Genomic DNA, 27,607 nt, shown 5'->3' with positions numbered 1-27,607 from the left:
AAAAGTGGGAGGCCTAGATTTTGGTTCGTGCCAACATTTATGGTGAAATAAGCCCTAAATATTAGATATTTCAGATCATTCTGTCAAAACCACATTAGGAGAAGGTACGTGCAGAGAAAACTATAATGAGATAAGCAATTCTGTCTTTCTGAGTAAACGTCCTATGATGAGCAATGTGTTTCACTATGTAGGCATGACACCCTATCTTAATTCATCAAAGCAGTGTGTACATAAATATTTTAGAGAGATCCAGTCATAATCGTCGAAAACGCAACGACGTTATAAACCATCCTTGATAACAATGGCTGTAGTAAAAGTGAACTGGTTTAGTTATTAATATTGGGAATTGGAGGAGGTGAAGGCACGGACATGTTCCTGGCAGGACTTATCAAGGGAGTTGGTGGGAAGAAGAAGGAAACTCTCTTCTGAGAGTACCATCCACCTTGCCGTAGAACAACGAAACAGTGCCGTGGTTCGGCCGATGGTCCGAATTTCCGGCCAGCAGTAAACTTCACTCCTTGTTTGCAGCCATCACCATCTTTGTTTATGTAAGTATCATATGACACTGGCTTCCCATCAACTATACACAATAAAGACATGTATTAATGAAGTGATTTCAAAGATCATCTTTTAGGCAAAGAAGAGTAGGAAATGAGAACCTGGTGCAGGGGTGGCTGCTGGAACACAGAGCATGATGCATATTGCTAGAGAGGATATTTTGAGTGTGGAATCCATTGAGAATGTGTGGAGGGTATGGAGAGAGGGAAATAACTAAAGGATAAATGAAAGTTGCCTGTTGACTCTGATTTGTGGTATGAGGCCAGATAAGATGAAAGTGTGAACATGGTTGTGACTTGCAGATTTGTCCTCTGTTTGCTGGATCAGTCGGTCATGGGTGAAAGGACGTGTACGCTGGTCCTAATAATCTAAAATGACAAAATCTGCCAACTTTTTGTCGTCTCTGTGTGAGGATTTTCAACCAGATTGAACCACTCCACCAACCATTTGATTTGCTAAGTCTGTACAAGCGGACAATTATGAATCCACCTTGTTTGATATAATTTGTAATTTGTTTGAAAACTCAAAGATATTCCACCACCACCTTTAGGTCTTGGGTCTTAGAGCCGCTTACTAGGCAGAAAATACCCTTCATAGGTTTTGTCCCCTTTAACGGTATGCCTGGCTTTCCCAAAATGTGTCTTTAGTTCTTTTTTGTTTTTAATGATTAAAGTATGAATGAACTCCACTAAATAAGAATTTTGATTACATAGAATAAGCTCTCAATTCCTTGATCCAAACATTAGGGATGGTAGTGGACCGGGTGGGGGACAAGGTCTCTACCCCGGTCCCATCTCAAAATCCTGCCCTCCATCACTGCACGGGTTTGAATTTTAACCTCCATCCCTGTTTTATGTCCTCCATCTCCAGTTCAAGCGGGGCGAGGCGAGGCAGGACCCGTTTCCCCTTGGTCCATTGCCATCTCTAAAGAAAGATTAGGGATGAAGCGGGGAGGGACAAGGTGAGGATCAAGATAGGGACGGGGCAGGGCGCGGGAAAGCATAAGTCAATCCCTGTCTCCATCCTTACACAAATTTTGATTTTAACCTCCATCATCGCATTGATTCTCGTTTCATGTCGGTCCAAATGGGGCGAGGCGGGACCCCATTTCCCCCAAGTCCACTGCCATCCCTATCAAACATGCTACCGTTGTAACATTGTGATGATAACCCTAATGTTAAGGATGATTAATTGTTCAAGTCTGGACATATCTAACAAATATGGCTAAATTTTTAAATTACTGTGATCATAACATCATTTTGGAAGCAGATACAATCCCAAAAAGATCAAGGTGTTTTATTGCCTGACCAAACCCAAATGTTTAGTATATATTTTAACTAAAATAAAATTTTTAAAACTGTACAGATCTGGATTTGGGATTTTCATTTTCATGGCCTGACAAAACCAGAACCCAACACTTAATTATTTGGATGGGTTCAAGTACACCCTGTTGGGTCAGGTACCCCACCCATTGTCAGCCCTATTCAAAGTATGCAACTCCTCCTTGACACTAAGAATCACAGCATTTTTTTTTTCTAAAGTCTAGATGGGTTATGCAGACCTGTACAGTTATACAACGATACCATTGGATTTGAACTTGCAATGTCCCAAACACAAGGTGACGTGCACTAGCTGCTCCTACCAGACAAGGGGAGCCCTCTTTGGCAAGAATTGCAGCATTTTGACTAAACAGCAAACCCACGAAAAAATGTTTTAATGAAAAACAGACTACTTACCACCGAGGTGTTATCCCATATGGTAAGCGGGGTCCTGTGTCAAGCTGAAGGCCTAGATTCAAATCCCTCTGTCACATAAGGCTTAAGAGATATCTGGTAGGGGTCTGCCCAACCCAGCTTGCCTTTCAGAAAAAAAGAAAAGAAAAATAGACTACATGGTTCGAAGGTGCTGACCCTTTCGTCCTATGTTTGAATTCCACCAAGTGTACAGGTGCCTTCAACTAGTGGGTTTTGTAGGGATTGGGTAGTCATACAAAAGAGGTTTATTTTGCAAGGAGGCAAGCCCATTAAGTGACCCGGTCCTCAATAGGGATGGTAGTGGACCAGGGAGAAATGGGGTCATGCCCGGCCTCCCCCCGTTTGGTTCGGGGATGAACATGATACGAGGATGGAGGCAGGGATGGAGGTTAAAATCAAAACTCGTGCGGGAATAGAGGCAGGGATGGACTTACGCTTTCCCCTGCCATGACCGGTCCCGATATCTGCCCTGCCCCGTCCCCAATCCTTCTAAGGGATGGTAAAGAACCGAGGGAAAATGAGACCCCGCCTCGCTCCCATTTGTATCAGTGATGGAGGACATGAAACGGGATGGAGGCGGGGGGTGGAGGCTAAAATCCAAACCCGTGCGGGGATGGAGGTCCAGATTTTGAGATGGGGCTCCACCCCCACCCCGGTCCATTGCAATCCCTAGTCCTCGACAAGGGTTGAAAAAAATATACAAAGCAAATTCTAGAAAAGCTTTTTTTTTATCATTAGTGTTGATGAAAAAACGCTTTCCAAAGATTTGCAAACTTTTGGAAATGGATAATCGTTCTGGGCATGTAAGGAGCAAAACTATCCTTTTTTTGGTTAATGATGGTCGGGCGTTTTGGATGTTCACAAGGCACTTATGCTTTCACATCACACATTCAAGCTGTTCGACTTACCCTTAGGCTCTGTCTAATGAGACTTGAATCGAAGGTGTTTTAAGGTTTCCCCCTACTACCTGCTGTTTGGGAGCAGCGGTGTTGCCAAAACGTTGCATTGGCAACGGAGTTGGCAGCAGCAACACCACATTTCAACACCATTGATGAGATGATGTTTTTGGCAATTCCATCCTCAATACCACCTTTTGGCAAAACCTTATTTTTCAATTCAAGGCTTTGAAACGAGGCCTTAATTTCTTTCAAGTCCAAAATAAAGACTGATTTTATTAAAGATCTAGAAGGGATCCAAGCTGCAAAGCAAGAATTATACTTCTCATGCTTTACGTGGAGCTCTGTCTAGCTGTAATTTGTTTTGTTTGCAAGTTACTAGCTTGCTTTATGCTATGCACTTTGTATGAAAACTAAACTGGCTTTTCTTCAAAACAGTGGGAGGCCTAGATTTTGGTTCTTGCCAACATTTATGGTGAAATAAGCCCTAAATATTAGATATTTCAGATCATTCTGTCAAAACCACATTAGGAGAAGGTACGTGCAGAGAAAACTATAATGAGATAAGCAATTCTGTCTTTCTGAGTAAACTTTCTATGATGAGCAATTTGTTTCACCATGTAGGCATGACACCCTATCTTAATTCATCAAAGCAGCGCGTACAAAAATATTTTACAGAGATCCAGTCATAATCGTCGAAAACGCAACGACGCTATAAACCATCCTTGATAACAATGGCTGTAGTAAAAGTGAACTGGTTTAGTTGTTAATATTGGAAATTGGAGGAGGTGAAGCCACGGACGTGTGTGTGGTGGGACTTCTCAAGGGAGTTGGTGGGAAGAATATGGGAACTCTCTTCTGTGAGTACCATCCACCTTGCCGCAGAACAACGAAACAGTGCCGTGGTTCGGCCGATGGTCCGAATTTCCGGCCAGCAGTAAACTTCACTCCCTGTTTGCAGCCATCACCATCTTTGTTTATGTAAGTATCGTATGACACTAGCTTCCCATCAACTATACACAATAAAGACATGTATTAATGAAGTGATTCAATGAAGAAAAAGGTGATTTCAAAGATCATCTTTTAGGCAAAGAAGAGTAGGAAATGAGAACCTGATGCAGGGGTGGCTGCTGAAACACAGAGCAGGATGCATATTGATAGAGAGGATATTTTGAGTGTGGAATCCATTGAGAATGTGTGGAGGGTATGGAGAGAGTGCAATAACTAAAGGGCAAATGAAAGTTGTATGTTGAATCCTTGATTTGTATTATGAGGCCAGATAAGGGATATTTGGTCGGATCCAAGTAAACATTGATGGGTTGGATATCCCAATCTTATTAGACCGTGGACTTGGACAAACCCTTTGTTATAATTCCAGAAAGCTCCTTGATTCTGCTCAACTGCTGACGCGGTTCCATGCCTCCAAGTCTCCCTCTCTCAATTTTCCAACTTGGATCAGTCAAATGGTTGTGTGGAGGGTTTATGTCGGATGGGATGGCTGATCCATTGACAGAGCCCTCACAATGAGTGTACTGCATGATTAGATACAGTGTGGGGCCCATGACAAATGGTGGGTAAGTATCGGCCTCACAAATGAGATGGCGTGGGTATGCCTACGCGGCATCGTTGAACGGAGTCTCGTGCAACTCCGCGTGTTCTGGATGTTGTAGTCGCTACAGGAGAAGGTTAGGTTGACCAAAGACGCCGAGGAGAGGAACGTGTGGCCATGTGGCTGGTAAACCTAAACACCATTAACCTTCAATCTTCTCCTATAGTGCATCATTAAGTGCTTAATGTTAACAATATGGATCATGATAGCCAGATGATGCAGACACAACAGCTATCAGATCAGCAGGATCAATGCCTCAACAGGAAAACTCGCTGGATAGCTGAAATCAAGGAATCGGCAAATACTACTGTAATCAATTCAAACCAAAAAGGAAAGGATAAAGAAGTTTTCAAAGGAAAGACAACTCTCGAGCATTACAGAAGATATAAAGATAGACTCAAAGAGTTTATATATGTAACCCATCTCTATTTAAATAAAGTGTGAGAGTAAGTGTGTTTTACAAGTGGATGTAGGATCTGTATGGTTTGACCGTTTCCTCTTTCTACCATATTTCTTTATGGTATCAGAACAAGCTTGAAGCGAAGGCGTCGAAAGTTTTTTTTTTTTATTCTATGATATGGCCAACTCTTCTACTTATACTACAAGAAAAATGTGTATTAGCGACAGACACTATCCGTCGCTAAAGACTTTAGCGATGGATCATGTTCGTAGTTAATCCGTCGTTAAATAGAGACTGATTTGGTCATGCGACAAAATTTAATCTGTCGCTACTATTTAACGAGGGATATGTATTTGTCGCTAATGTCCGTCACCAATTTGGCGACAGCCATTAGTGACAGCTTAAATTTCGTCGCAAACCGACGACTGCTTTAAATTGACGACGGAGTAGCGACTGATATTATTCGTCGCTAATTTTAAAAAAAAATAAATAATTTTTTTTAAAAATATTCTGAAACTCAAGAAAATTTTCTCATTATACAATTCATATATCCTGCTTATAAAAAACAAAGTACACATAAAAAATACATATACAGGTGGAACAAATTTAACACAAATTCTAAGTTAAACAAACTTTAACAACCAAATACAGTCCTTGCTAAGTTATAATTAGTTACAAGTACGTCAAACAAATTAAACAAATGAATCTAATCCTCGCCAAGATTTTGGGCATCATGCTCTTCATTTTCTCGATTTGTCGCTTCCTCCATGCCTCCATCAGCTCCTCTAGGTTGATCATCTCCAGCATCCTACAAGAGAACCAAAATGTTAGTATTTATAAATAAAATATAATTAAATAAATTATATGCAATGCACCTAATCTAATGCAACAAAGTAAATGGTTGAATGACACATAGACTAGCAATAAACTGGACATTAACAGAATTTAAATATGTGTTCTAAGACTGATTTTTTTTTATAGTGATTCAATCATGCAGATATATGTTCTAAGATTGTCAAAGAATGCCACAATGATTCACACATGCATATATGATTTATAAGGCTGTCAAATAAATGTGTTATGTATCACAATCATGCATATATGTATTACAAGACAGTCAAAAAACTTCCATAGTGATTAAATCATGCTTATATATGTTCTAATGTTGTCAAAAAACTTTCATAGTGATTCATTCATGCTCATATGTGTTCTAAAGCAGTAAAAAAACTTTCATATTGATTCAATCATAGATAAATGTGTTCTAAGGAAAATTTTATAGTAATTCAATCATGCATATGTATGTTCTAAGGCAGTAAAACAATTTCATTGTGATGAAAGCATGCTTGTATGTGTTCTAAGGTTGTCAAAAAACTTTCATAGTGATTCAATCATGTATATATGTGTTCTAAGGTTGTAAAAAAACTTTCATATTGATTTAATCATGCATATATGTGTTATAAGACAGTCAAAAAACTTTCATATATGCTAATATCATGCTCATATATGTTATACGGTAGTCAAAAAACTTTCATAGTGATTCAATCATGCTCATATGTGTTATAAGGCATTCAAAAAACTTTCATAGTGATTCAATCATGCTCATATGTGTTCTAAGGCATTCAAAAAACTTTCATAGTGATTCAATCATGCTCATATGTGTTCTAAGGCAGTCAAAAAACTTTATATGTGATTCAATCATGCGTATCATTTTCTAAGGCAGTCAAAAAAATGTATAGTGATTCAATCATGCTTATATGTGTTCTAAGGCATTCAAAAAACTTTCATAGTGATTTAATTATGCTCATATGTGTTCTAAGGCAGTCAAAAAACTTTATATGTGATTCAATCATGCGTATCATGTTCTAAGGCAGTCAAAAAAATTTATAGTGATTCAATCATGCTCATATGTATTCTAAGGCAGTCAAAAAAATTTATATCTGATTCAATCATGTGTATCATGTTCTAAGGCAGTAAAAAAATTTTATAGTGATTCAATCATGCTCATATGTATTCTAAGGCAGTAAAAAAACTCTCATATATGCTAATATCAGGATCATATATGTTCTAAGGTTGTCATAGTGATGAAAGCATGCTTGTATGTATTCTAAGGTTGTCAAAAAATTGTTATAGTGATTAAATCATGCATATATGTGTTATAAGGCAGAAAGAAAATTTTATAGTGATGAAATCATACATATATATGTTGTAAGGTTGTAAAAAAACTTTCATAGTGATTCAATCATGCGTATATGTGTTATAAGGGTGTTATAAAAATTATATAGTGAATCAATTATGCATATATGTGTTAAAAGGTGTCAAAAAAATCATAGTGAGGCAATCATGCATATACTAGCTTGAAATCTAACGACATGAAACAAATGACAAGAATCTTTATACCTGACAGGCACCGAAGCTCATGTTGAATGCAGACGAAGTTATCCTGTCCTGAAAAAAGTTGCTCAACTCATTACGAACAATGTTGGGAATGACTTCATTTAAAAAGTACTATATTTTATCCTCAAGACGCTGACATACACCATCCTAAGACATAGCAGGGTCAATCAGACATTAGGAGTTGATGCTGGCGGGAGAACTCTAAGAGTCATGGTTGCAGGAGGCAACGACTGTTGTGGTGTTCATGTTACTCCTAAACCTAAACACATGACCCTTTTTGGGTTCACCGGTTGCAGTCACCCATGATGCAAGATCAAAAGGCAGATGTTGAGTGGAGTCATCGTCATATTGTTGTATCATTTGTTGCTCGTATGACTCCTACAAAGTAATGATTAGAATATGAATTAATAATTAAAAATTATAATGTTTATGATAACATAATTTATAGTAACTTGTATATTACAATGTTTATTAATACAATAAATACATATTGATGTCGCTCTCGCCTTCTCTGATACAAAATCTCTTGTGCTCTTACGTTTATGTGTTTCAATAAATACATCCTTGTAAGGCACAATGTCTCATTTTTCTGCTTCCTGCAATGTTAAATGATAAAAAATTTGATTAATAAGTATGCAAAAATACTTACAAATTTGATATTATATATATATATATATATATATATATATATATATTGATGAGTTACCATTTTCTTCTAGTGGCTCCCAAAAGTCCTAGATCCACCTGTGTGTAGATGGGCATCGGGCAACTTTGCTCAGTTTTGTGCAGCTTTTATTGAGCGGTTTCGAAATTCATTGCTCGCCCACTTGTCGCACATGCCCTCCCAATAATCTCTCCTGATAGTAGAAGGCCCATGGTTCTTCCACTGCAGTGGATCATCTATCCCACCAGCTGCTTTTCTGTTGTAGTCTTCATATTGTGCAGCATGTTGGTAAATCGATTGACAGTCACCTTCTGCCACACTACCCTCGCGTCTTTCTCCTCATTCGCAGTCGCAAAGCGATGAGAAGCCTACAAATACTTTCAGAAAGTTAGCACATATGAGTATAACAAAAAATTAAATATAAAACACATTAGTTATGATAAATGATTGCATACCATTAATGAGGACATTAATCTTTCCAACACCTCCGTCGGGTACTCTTTCCATTATGCTACCAGTCCTAGAAGATGCTGCAGTAGTGACTTCCTAATTTTTTGTATTACTTCTTACTGCTCAAACCCCGCATTGTACATGAATTGATACATATTAATAATCGACTATCGATATACACTATTTATAAGATAAGTATTAGACAAGTGACAATGAAATACTTACGGTTGACTATCGATATACAGTATTTGAATGAGTCATCATGTGTCACACTTAGAAGACCCTACATCTGGCATTGTCTCGTGATGTGTATGAGCAGCTGGTGTTGGTGGGTCATGTGTAGGCAAAACATCACCTACAGAACAATGAGTTAAAAATTCACACAATGCACATTTAAACTAATCAAGTATTTAATTATTTAAATGATATATATATCGAAGAAGCCCGTGAAGTTAAAGGCTGAGACTGACTACCACTGGGTGTTCGACGACTGTGACATCCATGAACCATATTCTAACAAATAAAAAATATCATGCAATACATTCAAACATTGCAATACCTTCAAATCATTACAATACATTTCAATACATTCACATCAAATATTGCAATACATTAAAACATAAGATACGACATCACTTGCTAATCATGGATAACTCATCTTTAACTTGCAATACAATTGGATCAGTTACACAACTATATATCTTCATGGATACATAATCAAATCGAAAATAACTTCATTCAAGACATTCAAACATTGTAATACATTCAAATCATTGCAATACATTTCAATACATTCAAATCATTCACATCAAATAGAGGTATGTATTACAAGATGTATTTCACTAGCTCGAGAATGCTTTCTCATCACTTGTTTGACTTTCATATTATTCTTCTTCCTCCTCTTACTCTTTGTCGTCTTCTTCTTCTTCATTGGGCATTCATCCACTTAGTATATCATTTGGATCACATTCTTTCATGCATGTGTCATCGGACAATAGAGATATAACATGCATACCATGTGCGATATCGTGACCATAAGAGAAGTCATACATATCATCTGATTGATAGTAATCACTATCTTCAGTTAATTTGTCCTCCTGTAACTTATCATACTCGGGGTATAGTTTAGACTTCACCTTACAAACTATCCACCATTCATTCCTATCTGACTTTCTTGTACTCGGATATGAAGTATAGTAAACTTGTTGAACTTGCGAAGCTAATATGAATGGTTCATATGTTCCAAACCTTGATTTATGATTCACCTCCACAATGCCTGAGGCTTTGTTGACTCTTGTTGCTGTGGGATCAAACCAATGACACTTGAATAAAGTTACACTATTATTTGTTCCTAAGTAAGTCAACTCCATTATTTCTTTTATAACACCGTAGTAGTCATGTTCATTTTCACCGTAACTGATATCCTTGACGCATATGCTACTCTTCATTGTTGACTTGTTAACACCGTAGTCTTTTGTATGAAATTGATAACCATTTACAATGTACCCGTTGTAACATTGCATAAGTTTGGTCGGACTATTTTGTAAATCACATATTTCTTGATCTTTAACATCACCATGGCGAACCTACAAGCATAAACAATGATTGTGATCACGATCAATTAAGTAACTTATTATTGTTTACACAAAAAGAATGTATGTCATCGTCCTTACCAACTCTTTCAACCATGCTACAAACTTATTTCCACGCTCTTTTTGTACTTCTGCATTAGTGAGATGTGGAATTTTTCTTCGTAACTCCAGATCAAATCGTCTATACTTAATAAATACTTATATTACCGAATCATGTATGCACGTATAGAACTTAGTGTTACATATTAAGTATACTTACTCAATGTATGGGTCGATTGCTGAGCAATTAAAAAGGATATAGATTTGTGTTGTGTCTTGCTCTCGATCTTCCAAGAGTCTTGACCAGCAACTACCAAATGCATGCCCAAGTGGATGAAATATCGACAATTTGTCAGCTACAGTAAATTGTTCTCCATCATTATTATGAGGTGGGCATGTGTAACATGTTGGAATATGAGGTTCAAAGTACATAAATAAGAAATTTGAAATCTCTTCTAAAGTGTACGCCTCACAAGTAGAGCCCTCTACTCTTGCTTTATTATGAACCTTTTTTTTTAGGTCAAACATGCATTTGTCAACAATATACATCTCGAATTACAGTAATTTTCTCAATAGCATTGAAGAGAAAAATATAAAAAAATATATATCTTTCAAATGGATACATCCAGCGATATTGCACAAGATCACCAACCCATAGATCATATGGCAAATGTATGATCACATGTTCCATAACATCAAAAAATGTTGGTAGAAAAAACTTTTCTAGCTGACAAATAGTAGTTACGACAGAATCCTCGAGATTTTTTACCTCAAATACTACGACTTCTGATGTGCACAATATTCTAAAAAATATACTCAACTCGGACAATACCCCCCATATAGGTTTGTCTAACATATCATGAAATGCTAGGGGTACCAACCGTTGCATAATGACATGACAATCATGGCTCTTCAACCCATATAATTGTCCCTTGTCTATCTTCACAGCCTGAGCAATGTTAGAGACGTATTCATGGAAAAATCTCAACTGTCTCAACCATTAACATACCTGCTTTACTTGATCTGGTCCAAGCACGTAACTTGTCTTTAGTTTCAGTACTTTGCCATTGTACTATTTGAGTTCTTATTCTAGTCTTTTACATATTACTTTTAAATTCATACGGGCCTTCGAATTATCCTTCGTTTTTTCTTTCATATTCATTACCGTATTGAATACATTATCAAACATATTTTTCTTCACATGAATGACATCCAAATTATGTCGTATCAATAAGGCCGACCGATATGGTAGTTCTCAAAATATAGATTTCTTTGTCCAATTGTGATCCTTCCTAAATCCAAGGAAGGGCGTTGGGCTACAGACATTTGGCAGTCCACATGAAAAGTATCGCAATCTTCTTAAAATTTTTATGCCAGATAACCTTATGGGTGGACCTTCCATTTCAGTTGTGCCTGCTCGAAACACATTCCTTTGCTGTCAGAACGAATGGTCGTTGGGTAGAAATTGACGGTGATAATCAAACCAGCACGACTTCCTTCTATGCGTCAATCTAAAAGATTTTGTATCTTGCATGTAGTACGGACATGCCAACCTTCCATATGTGCTCCAACCAGATAACATACCATATGCAGGGAAGTCACTGATTATCCATAGAACAACAGCCTTCATATTGAAGTTTTGTTTTTTGTGGGCATTGTACGTGAAAACACCATCATCCCACAGTATTTTTAGTTCATCAATCAATGGCCTTAAATATACATCAAGATTTTGGCCTAGAGAAGTCAAACCAGGGATCAATAGAGACAAGAAAAGATTTTGATACTTCATACACAAGCTTGAAGGAAGGTTGTATGGGGTGATAAATAGCGGCCAACATGACTATGGGGTTGATCTATCCCCAAATTGATTAAATCCATCTATATATAAACCTAGCCTAACATTTCTCACTTCCATTTTGAAGTTCTGATGAGTACGATCAAAGTGCCTCCAAGCTTCCACGTCAACAGGAAGTATGATCTTGTCTTCATCATGTCAAACTTTATTTGCATGTCATATCATTTGTTTAGTTGTCATCGAAGACATATACAGTCGTTGCAATCTAAGGGTGAGAGAAAAGTAGCGGAGTGACTTGTATGACACTTCTTTTGACCTCGTACTACCATTTCCACTTGTCTTTGGCTTGAATTGAGGACGTCCACATTATGGACATGATCTGCTATTTTCTTGATCTTTGAAATACAACATGCATTGATTTGGACAAATATCTATCTTTTGATACCCCATACCTAGAGCATTGACCATAACCTTCGCACAGTAGAGATTTTCTAGCAATTTCTCATCTTTGGGCAACATACTCTTCACAATAGAGCACAGACGGTCAAAACATGATTGACTCAAATTATACTCTGACTTCAAATTCAGTAGTTGAAGAATTGCAGACAAGGTAGTGTGACTCTCGCAACCATTCCACAGTGGCTCATCAACATCTCTAAGTAAGTCATAAAATCTACTAGTTGCATCGTTTGTTGTCTCTTCCTCTACTCCAGTTGGTGCATCACTATGTCCCATAGCATAACTCATTTCTGGTCCTGCGGCATCAAATATCAAATCCATATATGGATTATCCTGCACCACATCCACCCGTGCGTCAAAATTTTTCTAAAATTCTTTACCATGAGGCATCCAATTCTGATAACCACTAACAAAACCCTTCTTGTATAGGTAATGTCTAATGCCATGAGGTTCTACAAATCGATTATTCTTACACATCGTACAAGGGCATCTGATCCGACTGGTGGGATCCACTGTACTAACACTTGTCATTACAAATTCAATAAAACTGTCGACACCATCCATATATTCATGCGACACCTCATTATCAACTATCTTGCATTACATTCATTCATGGTTTGCAGTTATTTTGTCCTATAATGTTACAGATATTATCATCACTAGTTAAAAGAGAATCTTAATATTGCTATGATGAAAAAAATATCTAATTTATCTATTAATTCTTGTTTGATGATTGTTTGTGAGAAATTTTTTGTTTCAATTAATGCGTAAATTTACTTCTCCTCTATACCATAAATATGCTTAACATAAAAGGTAATTCTATGAACTATTATGCATGCATTTACAAACTAAATATTTTCATACATAATGTTACGCCACTAAAGTTGTACATGATACTTCAAGTACAAGGTTTTGATGATGAACAAGTGAAATTAACTACATTTCAGCTAAGGCGATGAAGAAAGATGACAAGCATTGAGGAATTTGATGAAGAATCTTTGAAGACTAGTGTGCAAATGTTAAATTTATTTAAAGTCTTATATTCTTGTAAAAGCCTTACTTAGAGTGCATATTTAGGTTGCATTTTACCTAAAAAGCCATTAGAAAAACTTTTCTAAAAGAACCCTTCATGAAAATCTTTTTAGAAAACTCTTTTCTTAAATTTTTGTGTTTATTAGTCAACTAATAGACTCACCAGTCGACTAATCCTTTCGCGCCATATTTTCTAAAAAGACATTTTTGTCAAATTAATCGACCGAAGGTTTTATCAGTCGACTGGACAGAACATGTGTTTTCTGGAAATTTAGCAGCAGTCGACTAATGACTTTATCAGTCGACTGGACAGAACATGTGTTTTCTGGAAATTTAGCAGCAGTTGACTAATGCTTTTATCAGTCGACCGGACTGAATGTATGTTTTTCAGAAAATTTTAGCAGCAGTCGACTGAAAGGTTTTTCAGTCTACTGATGATATTATCAGTCGACTAATTTTATCTCTAGTCGACTAAGTTTCAAAAGTTCAGATTTTCAAACGGCTCGATTAATAGATCAGTCGACCGACGATAACTGTCAGTCTACTAATAACTAACTATTAGTCGACTAACTACTGTTCCAGTCGACTAATTTTATTGTTTTTCCTGAAACTTTAAAAAGGCGTCTTTTCATTTTTCAAACATTTTGATCGTTCAAAATGGACTGTTTTGACACTCTTTCATACCCTTAACGTATGAAAACTTTCAACTATAAATATGAGTGCATTTTACACTCAAAAGCACTTCAATTCAATCAATTTGAATCAATTACTCTTTGTTTTTCACTCATATTCATTTTCTCACTCACTTGATATTTTTACTTCAGTTTTTCACTCAAATTCTTTTGAGAGATAGTGAATTCGTGAGTAGAGTATTTCAACAACCTCAAAAGCCAATCGCATCACATTTGCATTCAAAAGAAGGGCTCATAGGTTATATTGTAAGTTGTTACTTGTTTCAATTTTCTGTAAAAGAAAGGACTCATTGGTTTAAAGGAGTTGTTTGCTTTCAGTAGGTGTGTTACTGAAAGTGAGACCGGATTTGGTCTCTATGATCTTGTAGTTACACAAGGTTGATAGTAGAAATCTCAAGCGGGTTTTGCTTGGGGACTAGATGTAGGTCGGGAAAGACCGAACCAGGATAAATTATTGTGTTCTTTGTGTGTTTGCTTTTCAAATTATAAAATCTGTCAATATTCCGCAGACAATTCTTAAAAGCACTATTCACCCCCCCCCCCTCTAGTGCTCGTTGCCTCAATCCTACTGCACTTTCACATAATACCATCATATCATATTTATACACATCACGAGGATATTTAGAAATATGAAATCACATTCCATAAAATGATACATTTATTTGAAGCATGTTTTCATGATACAATTTCACATGAAAGGTATAATCAAATGAAAAATAACTTCATGCAGACACATCAAACATTGTAATACATTTAAATCATTCATATTAAAACAATATCAAACATGTACCTGCAACAAACACACTCTAATATCCCTCTAACTAATACCATGCCTAGCATGGAATCCGTACTTCAAAAATAAAAATACTTTTATTTTCATACATTAAAATCATGCTCATTATGATCTCCAAACTCCATCAAAGCAGTCTTAGATATCCACAACTAAGTGAGTGTGTGAACAACAAAGTGTTGCATCCAAGAAATTAAATAACATGTGATGCGTTTGTCTCACTTACCACGGGTATTTACCCGATTCGAATTGCTTTTGCCTTCGTATTTTTTTTTTATTTCTTTTTGCATTGCATTTTTAACCGCATGCAATACTTAGCACTAAGCATTATCGTGCAATTAGCTCAGCAATGTACCTGCAAAGTATAAATATACAAAACAATACGGGGAGGAGGCTCGACACCTACCTGGCGAAAAAGGAAACAGAGAGGGGTCAGAGTCCCTTCCTCGCATCTTGTAAGATAGGGAGGGGGCTCGGCCCCTCCCTGGTGAAAACAAAAAAAATGGAGGTGGCTCGGCCACTCTCTCTCATCCCGTAAGACAGGGAGACAGGGAGGGGGGGCACAGCCCCTCCATGGCAAAAAAAATAACAGGGAGGGGGCTCGGCCCCTTCTTGGCAAAAAAAAACACTAAAGGGGGTCGAGCCACTCAATCGCATCCCGTAAAACAGGGAGACAGGGAGGGGGCTCGGCCCCTCCCTGGCGAAAAAAAAAGGAGGGGGCTCGGCCCCTCCATGGCAAAAAAAATAGAGGAGGGGGTCGAGCCCCTCCCGCACATCCCGTAAGATAGAGAGATCGGGAGGGAGCTCGGCCCCTCCCTGGCGAAAAAAACATGAAGGGGGCTTGGCCCCTCCCAAGCGAAAAAAAACAGGGAGGGGGCTCGGCCCCTCCCTGGCAAAAAAAAAGGTGGAGGGGCTGAGCCCCTCTAGTGCAACCCGTAAGACAGGGAGGGGGCTCGGCCCCTTCCTAGCCCCTCTCTGGCGAAAAAAAATAGGGAGGGGGCTCAGCCCCTCCCTGGCAGAAAAAAAAAGGGTGAGGGATCGAGCCCCTCCAGCGTAACTCGCAAGACAGGGAGGGGGCTCGGCCCTTCTCTGGTGAAAAAAAAGGGGAAGGGGTCGAGCCTCTCCAGTGCAGCCCATAAGACAGGGAAGGGGCTCGGCCACTCCCCAGCGAAAAAAGCACAGGGAGGGGGTCGAGCCCCTCCCTTGCATCCCGTAAGACAGAGAGGCTCGAACCCTCCCTAGCGAAAAATGAAACGAGGTCGGAAAGAGACAGTGTCAGTGAGGGGATGGCTCACCAGAGCTCCGATGCGGGTCGCCAGTTGTTGCAGGGGAAGCGAGAGGAGACACAGAGAGGGGGTGTTCTCGGGGTCGTCGGGGTGTCTGCCAGACACAGAGAGGAGGAGGTGGTCGGGGCGGTCGCCGGAGAGCAGGAGGTTGCCAAAGAGTGGGAGGTGGCCGGGGCGGTTGCCGAAGAGCGGTAACTGGCCGGAGCGAGCGGTGCGAATGAGAGAGAGAGAGAGAGAGAGCAAACACAATTTCGTGCCCTAGATGGGTGTTTTACATCAAAACTTAGCGACGGATTCGCGATGGAACAATTCTGACACCGACGCTAATTAGTGACGAAATAATATTTGTCGCTACATCGTCGCTAAGTTTCGACATGTTTTGTGACAGAATAATATCCGTCTCTAAGTAGTGACGGATATTAATCCCACAACTAATTTCAATGTTAGGGACGGCTCATTTTCTCTCGCTAATCCGTCGCAAAATTGCGACGGATTATTTCCGTTGCAATTTTCCTTCGCTAATTGATGTTTTTCTTGTAGTGTTACCCATACGAACTTCAGTTGAATGTTGCCAATTTAGTTTCACTCAAGTTGAGTCAAACGAATTTTCTGTTGTCGAAAATTAAAATGATGACACTCATTAAGAGCAAGGATATGCAAGGGTTTGTAAGTGATGAAACGCTCATGCTGATGCCTATTATTGTGGATCCGCCTGATGCTATAAAGGTTGTTCAAAATTCAGTTTATGTTGCTTGTGGTCGATCTAATCAACTATTGAAAGGTTGAATTACTGGCACTCTTTCGAAAAGTGAGTTTGGATTGAGACTTCAAAAGAAATTTGAAAAACTCTCGTAAATACTTTCGCTCAAGAGTCTCAAGTGTGTGCCTTTCATTTTCTCCATCTGATAACAACTCTCAAGAAATGATCTGATCCGCTTGAAGAATATGACAAAAAAATTCAAGTTGTGTGTGATGTTGTAGCAGCTATAGGAAAACCGATTAAAGACGAAGAAAATGCTTTCTGATTGCTTCGAGGACTTGGTTATGAATACGAGTTTGTTGTGTCAGCAATGTTGAAACAACCTGTTCCCCCATATGAAAAAGTAGTGTCCTTACTTCAAGATCATGAAGTTCGAAATAAACTTCATAAACCCAGTGGTCACCATGTTGCCTATTATACTCAGCAAAATCAATACAAGAAAAAAGGCGGTAATCAAATACTGTTTCAATTCTAAAGGTCATGGTTTCGTCCACGGTGAATGAGGTTAAGGAGAGAACACTCAATCACACAAGCAAGGTCATGAAGGTTCTAGTAAAAAAGATAAAAATGAGATTGTGAATTGCCAAATTTGCAGAAAGAGAAATGATTCAACTTTAAAATGCTATAAGCATTTCAATCATGCCTTCTAAGTCAATGATGCTCTTAAAGCCGCAACCGCCATGACGATGAATGAAAGTCAAGATGAGGAATGGTTTGCTAACACAGGTGCTTCAATGCATTTTTCAGTTAATGTTCATAAACTTAAAAAACTCATTCTATATCATGGAAATGATCTAGTCATGGTAGATAATGGACAAAAAATTGCCATTATTCACATTAAAGAGGCAAAAATTAAATTAAAACCTTCTAATAATGTTTTAATGAATGTTACATTTGTTACAGGGTTAAGGAAAGATTTGATTTTTGTGAGCCAGTTAAGAAATGATATACCTTATTCTTTTGAATTTACTTCATCTGGTTGTATGTTAAAGGATAGGAGAACAGGAACGACAATAGCCACAAGGAGTAGGTGTGGGGGACTCTATGCCATTGATGAAGATCATGCAGCCCTTTTCTCTAATCGATTCAGGAAAGTCAGCATAAATAAATGGCATGCTTGTTTTGGTCATCCACGAGTTAAAATGGTTTGTTTTCTTAAAAAAATTATTGATGTGGTTTTTCAAGATTTAAAAAATCATATTTGTGAAAGTTGTCAAATGGAAAAAGCTTGTCGCCTTCCTTTTTTGTATCTGATGGTGTTGAATATCAATCGCTTAAGAAAATTCATTCTAATGTTTGGCGGCCAGCTCCTATTCAACCCGTCCATAAACATTATAGGTTCTATGTTAGTTCTTTTGATGATAGTACTCGATTTTCTTGGCTCTATCCAATGAAAAATAAGTTAGACTTCTTTGAGATCTTTATGAATTAAAAAAAAAATCATTGAAAGACAATTTGATAAAAAAATAAAAATCTTTCAAACGGATGGTGGTGGAGAATATATAAATGCTAAAATGATTAGTTGTCTGAATAACTTAGAAATCAAACATCAAGTCTCTTGTCCTAGGACTCCTGAACAAAATGGAGTCGCAAAGAGAAAGCATCAGAATATAAAAGAGTTAGGTTTGACCATGATATATTATGCTACGATTTTGAAAATATTTTGGGTTGAAGCATTTTCTACTACAATATTTTTAATCAATCGTTTGCTTTTTTTCAATCTAAACATGCAATCCCCTTATTTTAAGTTATTTGAAAGTCAACCAAATTATTCCAGTTTGCGAGTTTTAGGCTGCCGGTGTTTTCGTATCTTAAGGAATAAGCGAAGGATAAGTTTGATCCGAAGTCGCTGCCATGTATCTTCCTTGGGTATAGTCCAAAGTATAAGGGATACAAGTGTTACCGTCCTTAAACATGACGGATTTATATGTCAAGATATGTCATTTTTGAAAATATTGGAAATGATTTTTCTAGCTTTATTGATGGAGAGTTTGAATATGGCGAACACGGTGTCAACCCAGAAATCGATTTTCTCATTCAAAGTGAGGGGTGATGTCAAAACTGCCAACTCAGAACCTGATGCTTGAAATCACTCCTATAAGGACAATAACATGTTAGTTTTAATTGAGTCTGCTGTTATATTACTTGAAATGCTCTTCAAGAACACATTGAGAATAACTCTACTCTTGAGACTGGTTTTTTACCTGATGCAAATGTCGATGAGTTTTATGTTCTTGAGCCTTCAAATAGGTCAATGACTACCCGTGGGATGATAGGTGCTTTTAAGCCAAACCCCAAGTATGCCAATCTTCACGTCCTTTATGCGCTAGTTCCAAAAAGACCAAAAAATATTAAGATTCCTCTTTTACAACCTGGATGGAGGACTGCCATGGATGAAGAAATGACAACTTTAGTTGAGAATCAAACTTGGGAATTAGTTTCATTCAAATCTGACATGAATATAGTAGGATCAAAATGGGATTTTAAGACAAAACTCAAGTCTGATGTAACTTTAGATCCTCTCAAGGCTAGACTTATCGCTAGAGGTTTCACATAAATTGAAGGAGTTGATTTTCAAGAAACATTTTCTCAAGTTATTCGACCAGCCAGTATTAGAAGCATTCTTACAATTGCTATAGTAAAGCATTGGGAAATATGACATCTTGATGTAAAAAATGCGTTTTTACATGGATGCCAGAATGAAATTCTTTTTTTTCAACAACCACCTGGGTATGAAGATCTACTTCTTTGGAATCATGTATGTTGTCTTAAGAAAGCTTTATATGAGCTAAAGCAAGCCTCTCAATCATATTTTGAGAGACTAAGTGATTTTCTTTTTCAATATGGTTTTAAAAGTAGTATTTATGTTCCTTCTATGTTTACGTATCATGATAAATATAGTTGTCTTATTCTTTTGGTATATGTTGATGACATGGTTCTCATTGGCAATAAGAAGTCTTTTGAACACCTTTTTAAAGGATTTACAAAAAGAATTTCGTGTGAAAGACTTGGGACTTGCATTTTTTCCTCAGAATTGAAGTTGTTCATACATCGAAAGGGCTATTTTTGTGTCAAAGAAAATATGCTCGCAATATTTTAGAACGAGCTAATATGATGGATTGTAAGCCAATCAGCATGCCAATGGCGACCAAAGGTGGTTCTAAATTGTCGATTGATGAATCATGTAAAAAACTTGGAAGCCAAACAATGTCATACAATCTTGGTATCTAGTTTTATAATGACTTTGTTTATTTTTTATTGCTGAGGTTTTGCCAAACAAACATGAGATTTTTTAAAAAAAATTACTTTACCAAAGATTTTGGCTGCTGATATGTTGTTGTTTTTAACTTTTGTGTCACATAGTCGCACTTAACATGTTAATTACAGCCATTTCGACATTCCTCTAAACCATTCAAGGGTGAGCAAGAGACCCACCATGGTGAACAGATGCCCCATTATAGGAACAATCACTAGATGGAGCAGGTCCAAACCAGTGTCACAAATACCAATATCAGGATTTTCTTAGCCGAGGAAATCTCATTATAAGTTAGACAAAATTTCAAGAAAAATCTTGGAAAATATCGGCATTTAAAGTATCAAGAAAAATCAAAAATAAAAAACATAAAAAAAACTTTAAAAAGCAGTAAGATAGAATTAATGTCGCAATAAAACACCTTGATCTTTTTGGGATTGTATCTGCTTCCAAAATGATGTTATGATCACAATAATTTAAAATTTTGGCCATATTTGTTAGATATGTTCGGACTTGAACCATCCTTAACATTATGGTTATCATCACAATGTTACAATGTAGCATGTTTGGCAGGGAAGGCAATGGACTGGGGGGGGGTGAATGGGGCCCCGCCCCACCCCGTTTGGACCAACATGAAACAGGAATCAAGGCAGGGATGGATGTTTAAATCAAAATTTGTGTAAGGTTGGAGACGAGGATTGACTTATGCTTTCCCCCACCCTGCCCTGTCCCTGTCTTGATCCTCACCTTGTCCCGCCCTGCTCCATTCCTAATCTTTTTTTAGAGATGACAATGGACCGAGGGAAAATAGGATCTTGTCTTGCCTCGCCCCGTTTGAGCTGGAGATGGAGGACATGAAACAAGGATGGAGGTTAAAATTCAAACCCGTGCAGTGATGGAGGGCGGGATTTTGAGATGGGATGGGGGTAGAGACCTTGTCCCCCGCCCCGGTCCACTACCATCCCTAATGTTTGGATCAAGGAATTGAGAGCTTATCCTATGTAATTAAAATTCTTATTTAATGGAGTTCATTCATACTTTAATCATGAAAAACAAAAAAAAACTAAAGATAAATGTATTAATGAAGTGATTCAAAGGCCATCTTTTAGGCAAAGAAGAGTAGGAAATGAGAACCTAATGCAGGGGTGGCTGCTGGAACACAAAGGAGGATGCATATTGCTAGAGAGGATATTTTGAGTGTGGAATCCATTGAGAGTATGTGGATGGTATGGAGTGTCATGGGCTTATTTCCTTTAATAGGCCAACGCGGAGCGATGTTCCCTCCTCACCGCCGCAAGCCTACTTATCAGCTCGCTTGCCGGTCGCGGAAGCTTGTCATCAGAGAGCAAGAGAGAATAGAGGGAGAGAAATTGCAATCACAACGAGGATGAACAAAAGAAAGCTCAACGCATTTACTTCATTCACAATTTTGCCCACAGGCCATTACAGTTCAAGTATACGGGCTGCCCCTTTGGGGTATTGATTCACCTGAACCGGGCTGCTTACATCAGACTCAACAAAAGCAAAACAGATTCTAAGTGCAACTGTATAATGTAAGTTGCAAGGGAACATGCTCCCCCCTTCAAATCATGCATCATTCTCGGCGCCATCCGTTTCATGGTAAGCCCTGACTTTAGTCGGGTAATGGTTGTTCATTCGGAATGCAAGCTCCCACGTTGGTTCCTCCCACTGCACCTAGTATTTCTTTGCTTCACTCAAGTAGTTGACCTTGTGGTGAAGGATCTCACTGAGGTGCGTTTCGGCTTGTTGTGCTATCGGGGCCATCTGCATGATAGGAGCACGTTGTGGCACACTGCGTTCTGGGTCTCTATCATCTAGATGGAACTGCTTGAGGTTGCATACGTGGAACACCAGGTGCACCTTGAAGTCTGGGGGAAACTCCAACTTGTATGCCAACTTGCTCACCTTCTTTGTGATGGTGAAGGGTCCTTCATACTTTCTGAGCAGTCCGCGGTGCCGCCCACGGAAGATGCCTGTGCGATCAGGATATAGCTTCATCAATACTTGGTCCTCAACTTGGAACCCTGTGGGCCGACGATGCTTGTCTGCCCACTTCTTCATTCTCTTTGCCACCTTGTGTAAGAATGCATTCACCAACTCATTCTGCTTGTGCCAGTCGCGAACAAACTGATAGGCGAAAGATGGCCTTTCCTTTTCTTGTGTGGCAAGAGTGTACGGGGTCAGTGGCTGCTGCCTCTGGATATCTCAAACGGGTTGTGACCTGAAGACTCACTCTTCTGCAGATTATAACAAAATTGTGCCACGTCAAGGAGCTTTACCCAATTTTTTTGATTGGCATTAACAAAGTGCCTAAGGTACTGCTCAACTAGCTCATTGATGCACCCTATCTGCCCATCTGTCTGTTGATGAAAGCTTGTTGAAAACAGCAAATCAAAGTCAAGCAGTATGTCAAAACTTTCCCATGAAGCGAGCATCATGATCGCTCACAATACTCTTTGGTATGCCCCAGTGCTTCACCACATGCTTTATGAATAACTCTGAAGTCTTCTCTACATGGCACTCCTTCGAAGCTAGGATGAAGGTGACATACTTTGAAAAATGATCCACCACAACTAGGATGGAACTGAGGCCCTCTACCTTTGGCAGACTAACAATAAAGTCCATGAAGATGCTATCCCAAGGACATTGTGGAATTGGTAGAGGCTCAAGGAGACCCGCAACCTTTTGGTTTGTCCCCTTATCTTGTTGACAGACGAAGCATGTTCGCACATACCCCTCCACGTCGTCCTTCATCTGCGGCCAATAGTAACCACGCTCAAGGAGTGCTAAGGTTTGCTCCTGACCAGAATGGTCGGCCCATAGTGTATCATGGTACTCCTTAAGCAATTCTTGGCGGAGGCTTACTCACTGCGGCACGAAGATGCGTCCCCCTTTTGTCATGAGGAGGTCATTTTGTAGCCAAAATCGTCGAATCTTCCCTGCTTACACCAGAGAAACAAGGTATTATGCTGTCGGATCCTGTTGCATACCTTCATGGATGCAGCTCAGCAATGCGCCCTCCAAATGCACTTCAGAAGGCTCTGCACGCGCAGCTGTCAATTCAGCCTTGCGGCTCAAGGCAATCGCCACAACATTGGTCTTTCCAACCTTATACTCTAACGCAAAGTCGAACTCAGCCAAAAACATCTGTCATCGAGCTTGTTTAGGCGTCAGTTTCTTTTGTGTCTAAAAATAGCTCGTGGACACATTGTTCGTCTTGACGACGAACTCGAGACCCAGAAGATAGTGCCGCCAAATTCTAAGGCAATACACGATTGTTGTCATCTCACGTTCATGCACCGTGTAACGCCTCTCATGTGCAATCGGATGGTCATCTTGCATAATAACTCCGCCAATGGCAAAGTCTGAGGGATCCGTGTGAACTTCGAAGGGTCTTGAATGATCAGGTAGTCGCAGCACTAGCTCCCTCACTAAGGCTTTTTTTAAGCCATCGAAAGCATCTTGGCACGCTCCTATCCAGAGTCATACCTGATTCTTCTTTAGCAAATCGGTGAGGGGCGTAGAAATGACGGAATAGCCTTTGATGAAACGCCTATAGTAGTTTGCCAAACTAAGAAATGACCGCAACTCTGGCACTTTGTAAAGCGGAACCCATTCCTGGATAACTCTTATCTTTTGCCCATCCATGCGCAGCACACCACACCCCACAACGTGGCCAAGGAAGCTAATCTCCTCCTGCCCGAAGAGATACTTCTCTTGCTTAACATAGAGGCCATTCTCCTTCAGCACCTGAAACACTATTCGCAAGTGCCCGACATGTTCCTCCATGTTGTTGTTGTAAATCACGATGTCATCCAAGTAGACTACCACGAACTTGTCTAAGTACGGGTACAAAATCTAATTCATTAGGTTCGTGAATGTAGTTGGAGCATTCGTCAACCCAAATGGCATTGCTAAGAACTCGTAAGCTCCATAGCGGGTGACACAAGTTGTCTTCGGCTCATCGCCATCTGTAATCCACACTTGCCAATAATCCGATCTCAAGTGTAGCTTTGAAAAGACTCGAGCACTGCCCAACTGATTGAACAGGTCTGCTATTAAGGGCAATGGGTACTTGTTCTTTATTGTGATCTTGTTCAAAGCACGGTAATCCACACATAACCGTTTGGAGTCATCATGTTTCATCTGAAAAAGGACTGGGGCCCCAAATGGGGCTTTCTATGGACGAACAATGTCTGCGTCCAACATCTCGTCTAGCTGCCTGCGCAGCTCCTTCAACTCAGCTGGCCCCATACGGTATGGAACCATTGTGAGAGGCGTCGTTCCCGGGGTTAACTCAATCTTGTGGTCGACCTCACGTCTTGGCGGAAGACGCTTCAGCAATTCTGGAGGCATCACCCCCCAAAACTCTTCCAATAGTGAGGCTAGGGTCAGCGACACTGCTGCTTCTACATTCCTTTCTTCTGCGCGCACTCCAACTAAAAATGTTTGCTCCCCATGCTTGACACTCTTCTTCAGCTGCATTGTCAATAGCACTGAAGACTTTCCTTTTTGCTTAAGGCACTGCATTATGTGGGACAAGTTTGACCCCATGATTGTCAACGTGTTAAACTTTGGCAGAATCAGAACATTCTGGCTTCGCAGAAACTCCATACCCAAAATCACTTTTAAATCGTCCAGAAGCACCACAGAGAAGTTGGCTTTGCCGACCCAACTCCCCACTTGAGTAGCCACATCTCTTGCTTCGCCAAGGATGGATTTGGCTTTAGAGTTTATCCTCTTGATGGTCATCTGCTTTGGCCTAGGCTTCAAGCCCAACCGTTCTGCCTCTTCCCGCGAGATAAAGTTGTGTGTGGCCCCGGAGTCTATCATTGCTGAAGTAGACTTTCCATTCATAATGACTTCCAAGTACATAAGTTCCTTACTGACCGACATGTTCTTAGTCGTGCAACTTCTAACCGCGTTAATCGATTGCATGGCCCCCATCCTTGGTTGCATCGCTTCAGTGTCACTGCATTCAGTATCGTTGCATTCTTTTTGTGCAGCATTAGCTTGCTCGTCATCTTTTACGAGGCGCTTTGTGCACTACCTGGCGATATGTTTATCGCCACAGAAGCATCATGTCACAACTGTACCCTTGTTGTTGTTGTTAGGCTCTATGAAGTTCTGTTTCTTTTCAGATTGATGGCATGTTGACGCCTCACCTTTATCATTGTGGTGCTCATCCTTCTTGCCTCCGTGGTTAGGCTTTTTCCCCTCTTTGGTTGATGGGGTGAAAGGCTTGCGCTGAGTGTCAACTAAGCGCTCAACCACCACATATGCATCTTCCAAAATACGAGGGTTGCTCATTTTCACTTCAGACTGTGCCTAGGGCTGAAGTCCCGCAATGAACCAGTTGAGCATGTCGTCTTCTGGCATGTTAGGTATCTCCATCATAAGCTTCTAAAACATTCTGATATAGTCTTGCAACGAACCAGAATGTTTGAGCTCCTGAATCATTCGGTACGCCTGCTTTTGTGTTTTTTTGCATGAAATAGTTGCGCAACTCCATTTTGAATTTCGTTAAAGGTGTCTACCATGCATTAACCCCTCTCCATGTCGTTGCGCTTTCGCCTCCACCAAGCGAGAGCATCTTCATCGAGTAAGGTTGTTGCGGCCTTAATCCTCAGATCCTCAATGATCACATTCTGGATATCCAAGTAGTCTTCTACTTTGAACAAGCAGTTCTCAATGGCCTTGCTATCATGAGAACCATTGAATTTTGTAGGTCTTGGCACATCAATCCTTGATGGCCTCTTAACATTTCCACCATTTAGGGTCACCGTCTGCTGTAACGTACGGTTCTTCAACTGAAACTCCCCTACTTCAATCTGCAAGTCGGTCACTGTAGTCGTCAACGAAGTGACCTGTCTCATTAGTAAGTTTACCTGCTCTTGTAGGCTCGCCACCACATCATTCAGTCTACTGAATGATTCACATGTGCGTAAAATCGCTTCCTCATGCGAAGTCACATCTTCCACCAGCTTGTTAACAGTTATAGCCAACTCTTCTTGGCCCCAAGGTGAACCCATCTCCACAGCTTCGGCAACTGCCTTGCCTTTGGTGTTGTGGAAGTTTTGATAAGGCGTCACGATGTCTTGCTCACAAATCGCAGCCTATCGGCGTGTCTGTCGACACCGACTCTTGAGTCCCTTCTCCAATACGAGAACGGGCTCTGATACCACTTGTCACAGGCCTATTTCCTTCAATGAGCCAGCGCGGTGTGACAGTCTCTCCTTACCACCGCAAGTCTACTTGTCAGCTCGTTTGCCGATCGCAAAAACTTGTAATCAGAGTGCAAGAGAGCAAGAGAAAATAGAATGAGAGAAATTGCAATCACAAGAAGCAATCACAACGAGGGTGAACAAAAGAAAGCTCAACGCATTTACTTTATTCACAATTTTGCCCGCAGGCCATTACAGTTCAAGTATACGGGCTGCCCCTTCGGGGTATTGATACACCTGAACCGGGCAGCTTACATATGACTCAACAAAAGCAAAATAGGCTTTAAGCGCAACTGTACAATGTAAGTCGCAAGGGAACATGGAGAGTACAATAATTAAAGGGTAAATGAAAGTTGTTTGTTGAATCTTGTTTTTTGTATGAGGCCAGATAAGATGAAAGTGTGAACAAGGTTGGGACTTGCAAATTTGTCCTCTAATGGATCAGTCGGTCATGGGTGAAAGGACATGTAGGCTGGTCCTAATAAATCTAAAATGACAAAATCTGCCCAACCATTTGATTTGCTCATTCTGTATAAGGGGTCAATTATGAATCCACCTTGTTTGATATGAGCTGTAATTTATTTGAAAACTCAAAGCTATACCACCACCAGTTTTAGGTCTTGGGTCTTAGGGACGCTTACTAGGTAGAAAATTTTCTTCATAGTTTTTTCCCCTTTAAAGGTATGCCTGGCTTTCCCAAAATGAGTCTTAGGTTATTTATTGTTTTCCATGATTAAAGTATGAATGAACTCCACTAAATAAGATTCTTCATTACATAGAATAAGCTTTCAATTCCTTGATCCAAACATTAGGGATAGCAGGGTACCGAGGTGGGGGACAAGGTCTCCACCCCCACCCCGTCTCAAAATCTTGGCCTCCATCCCCGCACAGGTTTGGATTTTAACCTCCATCCGTGTTTCATGTGCTCCATCCTTGATC

General features: G+C 39.6%; 1 long non-coding RNA gene across 1 annotated transcript; it reads right to left on the bottom strand.

Annotated features, from left to right (window-relative positions):
• Positions 1-3,767: 3,767 nt before the first annotated feature.
• LOC149832123 (uncharacterized) lies at positions 3,768-4,479 on the bottom strand. The gene is made up of 2 exons (XR_016433081.1): positions 4,321-4,479; positions 3,768-4,221 (listed from the first exon to the last, which is right to left on the bottom strand). It is a non-coding gene; the product is annotated as an uncharacterized LOC149832123 (long non-coding RNA).
• Positions 4,480-27,607: the final 23,128 nt, after the last annotated feature.

Source organism: Nuphar pumila, chromosome 7 (genome assembly GCF_984573655.1).
Source record: "Nuphar pumila chromosome 7, dmNupPumi1.hap1.1, whole genome shotgun sequence".
Classification (NCBI taxonomy): Eukaryota; Viridiplantae; Streptophyta; class Magnoliopsida; order Nymphaeales; family Nymphaeaceae; genus Nuphar; species Nuphar pumila.
This window is presented reverse-complemented; position numbering and strand designations above follow the sequence as displayed.